Source organism: Pseudophryne corroboree, chromosome 5, assembly GCF_028390025.1.
Source record: "Pseudophryne corroboree isolate aPseCor3 chromosome 5, aPseCor3.hap2, whole genome shotgun sequence".
NCBI lineage: Eukaryota > Metazoa > Chordata > Amphibia > Anura > Myobatrachidae > Pseudophryne > Pseudophryne corroboree.
Window position 1 is genome coordinate 427,140,422 of NC_086448.1, and position 5,867 is coordinate 427,146,288.

At 45.6% G+C, this 5,867-nt stretch overlaps 1 pseudogene; it reads left to right on the forward strand.

Moving 5' to 3' along the window:
- Positions 1 to 333: 333 nt before the first annotated feature.
- LOC134930012 (5S ribosomal RNA) lies at positions 334 to 452 on the forward strand (annotated as a pseudogene).
- Positions 453 to 5,867: the final 5,415 nt, after the last annotated feature.

Below are 5,867 nucleotides of genomic sequence, written 5' to 3' on the forward strand. Positions count from 1 at the left end.
AGCCGTGATTGGCTGTTTTCATAAAGGATCATGTTTGCCTAACTTATATACTGTCTAAAATTGGCTTGATGCAATTTTTTTTACCCCTGTTCTGACTTTTCATTATCATTATATAAAAGTTGTCTTCAAAAATTTTTTTTTCTGACCTGACACTATTTTTCTGTGGACTCTCATCCACGATTCAGGATGCACAGCAACACTAAGGTGGTGTCTGTTGCGAAGTGTCTAACGTGGAAAGCAGATCCACATGTTATATCCTTTTTTTTTCTATATCCTTTACAATTCGTATATACTGTAGGTGCACTCTCATTGGTATACAGATCACATATTTTTCTCTACTATCATACCACGCTTCTAATGCCCGATTTCGTCCGATCTTGGAAGCCAAACAGCGTCGGGCTGGGTTAGTACCGGGATAGGAGACTTCCTGCTAATACCCGGTGTTGTAGAGCAGGATTTATTTCCCCACTACGTGAAATGTGACGCCAACAGCAGTATCACCGCTATTTCTTCCTTCTTTTCTCTTTCTGTCATTAATTCAGCATCAGGCCACGACAATATTAGTTCATCCTTATATGTGTACATGGTCTAACTGGTGACCAGCAAAGTGTACAGTATTGACCAATCAAAGTGGTCCTTTATAGATACACTAACCATCATTTTGACCCCTCCTTGGTCCTATTAATACAGAATTTCTGTACTGGTCAGGAGAAATGGGTGTTAGACAATCAGGTGTCTACAACCTTTCTAATGACTTCCTGTGAAAAATAGACCAGAACATTGAAAAAAAAAAAAATCATAATTTTCTTTACTCACACTTGGATCATATATATGGGTAACTGTATTGTATTTTAACGTTAAAAAATAAATAGATGTTTTAAATATTTCCTAACATATCTGAGGAATTTTCCTTCTTTGAATAAAGAGTGCGCCCACACAAGAGCTTTCTTTCTCTCCCCTTGCTAGTACAAGCATTGATTGTAAGCAAGATAAATATATGTTAGTTTGAGTGAGTTTGTTTGTTAAATCAAAGGTGACGTGATGACAAAACTAAAGCTCAATTTTTACGTTCCTTTGATGTCGCTTTGTGAGACTCTCCTAATATATGACATTTGAAGTTTTGTGTCTGCCATTCTAGTATTAGAAACTAATGCTAAGCCTTAAACACCTGACAGGATTTCAATATACAAATCAGCAGCTTTCGCTCCTTTTTCTAAATAGAAAAATCCAAGTGATACTGAAAAGATGTCAGTGTGAGCCTTTGTGTGCAGGCTGATGGAGAGCATAATATTTCTTTGTTCAAAAGGTCATTTTTAAAATGCCAATATAAACACAGACTGACCAAGTATAAGCACAAATAGGGGAAACTGAAATCTACTTCAGTAAATATACCCCTCAGAATTTCTACACCAGAATGTTACATAGTTACATAGTTAGTGAGGTTGAAAAGAGGCAAAATGCCCATCGGGTTCAACCTGTATTCTGTGTTAAGCTGTGCATATTATAATGCACCTGGTGTATGGTGAAATGGTTTGAATGTCGATATTAAGATTTTCAACATAGACATAAATGTGACATTGTCATAGGGTACACATTGTGATGTTCAACAGGCAGAAAGTTAATGGTTAATTTTAGAGTTAGGATTAGCTTGCAGTTAGTACAAAAATCCTAACTGCAAAAATCAGCTATGTTAACATGCCGACTGTCGTTGACATTCACAATGTTGGCATTCTGGCACGTCAGAACTAATTTCTAACATCATTTAATTTTGTAGACAACCGGTGGATGCTCAGTAATGTTTGAGGTATGAATAACTTACCATTCATGATTTATTTCTCTGCTGCTCCACAGGGAATGACATTGGTGTGTAGAGTAGGATCTTGATCCGAGGCACCAACAGGTTCAAAGCTTTGACCTTCTTCCCAGAATGCCTAGCCTTCTCTATAACCTCGCCTCCGTGCACAGGAGCTCAGTTTTGTAGTTAGTGCCATGCAGTAAGCAGGCATACAACAGGGGGGCTGCTCCAGCAGCCCTGAGAAGCTTTTTAAGAAAAATGAAGACTTCAAGGGCTGCAGCAGATGCACTGTCTATGTTAGATGTCAGTTAGATATCTCCTGCTGCAGCTCCATCACCTCCCTCAGCGGCGCTGTATACTCCCGCACCCTGGTTGCTGGGTACTTACAGTGGAGGCTCCAGTTTCTTCCTGTTAGTTACACACACACCACCGCTGTTCTCCTGGATCGCGTGGCCACACTTCAGGGAGGAGGTAAGTGGGTCCCATCCGCGGGACCCGCTTTAAATCGCGATCCCGCGCGGCCAGTGGGAGGTGGGCTGCGCGCGCTGGCATGGACACTGTGGCAGTACAGGGACCCCACTAGACCACCAGGGCAAGAGCACAGGTCGGTTTCTCCTAAAAAACGTTTATTTACCCATAGTACCCGGTTGTGAAGTCGAGCAGGGGGATAAGGCTTTGACCTGTAGTCCCTCCCCCAGCCCCAGGGCGCCATTTAGAGTAAATGTTCCCACCCTGGAGCTGCATATCTCTCTCTCCCTCACTCCCTGTCAGCGTTTGGGCGCCATTAGGACAAGCTGAGCTGATCCTGGGACTGCTTGGGCAAATCCTCCTCTGTAAAGCCGCCTGCATGTCAGCGCTGTGCATTTTACAGGACACTTAAGTATTCTACATCTCTGCTGACAGTGTTAGTTAAGAAAGAGTGCATTTTGTCAGGGTTATTATTAGTACCCTGTGATATACATCCAGTCTTTACTGTGCATTGTTATATCTATTGACTGTATAGCTATACTTAGTATTTCTCTGTATTGCTAGTCCAGTGCAGTTTTATTGCATGTCATAATTTCTGCATTGTAAACTGTGACTAAGTGTGTGTGCATGTAGCTGCTGTGTGACCTCCATTTCAAGTCTCTCACTCAGATTGCTATCCCTATATTCCTTAACCTGAGGGGGCTAAGTTTGTCAGGTTTATTCTATGATATAGGTGTTTCACAAGATATACTTATTGGGTATTTTTCTCTGTGAATTTCAGTCACATATACCTCTTGTGCTAATATACTACACAGGGGGTTCTTGTCAGGTACTGTGCTGCTGATATTGTACTGGGTCGCCTTGCTTGTATTGAGCTTTCAGATATGTCAGCTACAAGGGGCAACGGAGCTGGGGCTGATCCCACATTGCGTGGTGGTGACGCTGCAGACACATTTGAGGAGAACATAGCTGAGGGTTCTGGTTCTGGGGTTTCCTTACCCCCCAGTGGGACAGTTGCAACAGGGGTTCATAATGACCCACCTTGGACTACTTTCTCCACACTTTTAAGTATGCTTGTAACTAAACTTGCCCCTATGAGACCTCCTGTGCCATGGGCAGATCAGCTGTCTGCTCAGTTACAGCAATTGAACCAATCACTGACTACACAGCAGTCTAACCCTCGGCCGCCCAAGACCAAGAGGTCCTCTAAGTGGGCCATTACTTCCTCACAATCCACCAACGTCCCAGACGCCTTGTCTGATGAGGATGGCGTATATACTGACCCCACAGATTCTGACCCTGATGCTTCTGATGGGGAGTCTGTCTCACAGGTGGATGTCCCTGCCTTGCTGGAGGCTATCAGGCTAATTCTCCAAATTACTGATAAACCTGAGCCTGATGTTTCCCCTAAGAAACCGGAAAGGTTTAAACATCAAAAAGTGGTTAAACAGGTTTTACCTCATTCTGACCATCTAGTTGACATACGTCAGGAATCCTGGGAAAATCCAGGAAAGAAATGTAAGCCTCATAAGAAGTTGCTGGCTCGCTATCCCCTTGCGGTGGAGATAAGTAAAAATTGGGAGATACCCCCGCCAGTGGATTCGCAAGTGGCGCGGCTGGTAGTATCCTCAGCTCTGCCGGTTACTACCATCACCTCACTGAAGGAAACAACGGACAAGTGTGTGGATGGTTGTTTAAAAGCGATTTACACCCTAATCGGTGCAGTGCATAGGCCCACCATTGCAGTGACATGGGCTGCAGAGGCCGTTGAAACGTGGGCTCAGGAGCTGGAGGCGGAGCTGCCTTCCAATGCTTCTGATCATGCCAGACAATGCCTGTCGTATATTGTCACAGCTTCTCATTACATTAAGGAGGCGTCTTCTGATGCCGGTATTCTGGCGGCCAAGGCTTCTACTACTTCCATATTGGCTTGCCGGATTCTCTGGTTGCGGTCCTGGTCTGTGGATCTGGGCTCTAAGAAAACCCTGGAGGTACTCCCTTTTAAGGGAGACTTTTTTTGGGAGAAGACCTCAACAAGATAGTAGCTAACTTGGCTTCTGCTTAAACAGCATGTCTGCCTAGTACTGCTCCTTTGGTACCGAAGTCTAAGAGTACTTCCTTTGGCTCCTTTCGTCCTTCAGAGAAAGCAAAAGGTCAGGCGTACCCGAAACAGATTCGCTCTTCCAAGTCCAATAAGTCCATACCCAAATGGGCCTGGGCTGCCCGTCAACCTGCTTTCAAAACTGACAAGCCTGCCGCATGATGGGGCAGGCCTCCCTCAGGGGGATCCCAGGGTGGGGGGCCGACTTCTAGGGTATACCCAGGAATGGTTGAAGACCATTTCCGATGCCTGGGTATGGGAAGTCGTCACTCATATCCATATTACACCATATCCTTCAAGAATCGTCCCCCTCATCGATTTTGCCTGACAGACGTCCCTTCGGATCAGGTGAAGGCAAAAACTCTTCAGTCGGTGGTACAATCTCTCCTGGACACATGAGTGGTAGTACAGGTGCCTCTGGCTCAGAGAGGCAAGGGGTACTGTTACCCGCTGTTCCTAGTCCCGAAACTGAATGGGTCTTTTCGGCCCTTTCTCAACCTCAAGTCCTTGAACAAATTTGTGAGGGTTTCCAAGTTTCGTATGGAAACTCTTTGCTCTATTGTTCTGGCCTTGGATCCTGGGGACTATATGGTCTCCCTGGACATGCAGGATGCTTACCTGCATATTCATATTGCAATGTCGCATCAGCAGTACCTGAGGATTGCGGTAGGCAACCTTCATTTCTAATTTTGGGCATTACCTTTTGGTTTGACCACGGCTCCGCGAGTCTTCACCAAGGTCATGGCGGTAATGACGGCTCTACTCCATCGTTGGGAGATCAGGATCCTGCCGTATCTGGATGACTTGTTGATCCTGACAAAGAAATTCTCCTACGCCATCTGGATCTGACTACCCAGTTTCTGCTAACTCATGGGTGGCTCTTCAACTGGAAAAAGTCTTTCCTGGTCCCTGCTCAGAGCATGGTGCACCTGGGGGCATTGTTGGACACTCACAACCAGCGGTTGTTCTTGTCACAGGAGAAGGTCCTGAAACTTCAGGACAGAATTAAATTCTTACTATCTCATCCGCTAGTGTCGATACACTCGGCGATGCAAGCGCTAGGTCTCATGGTGTCGGCTTTCAACATGGTGGAGTACGCTCAATTCCATTCCCGCCCTCTGCAGAAGCTGATTCTTGCCAAGTGGGATGGCCTGACTCACCGGATCAGGTCTCAAATGATCTCCTTGTCTCCAGAGGTCCATCTGTCACTGAGCTGGTGGCTTCAGGACCAACAATTGAGCAGGGGTTGTCCCTTCTGGATCTCAACACTCTCTTCAGGGTCGGTGGGCCAGGGAGGAATCTATCCTCCCGATAAACATTCTGGAACTGCGGGCGGTGTTCAATGCTCTGAACCTGGCCCAGCATTTAATATAGAACAGACCTGTTCAAGTACAGTCGGACAACGCCACCACTGTGGCGTACATAAATCATCAAGGCGGCACCCGAAGCCGCATGGCAATGAGGGAAGTATCAAGAATTCTTCAGTGGGCAAAGCGCCATCTG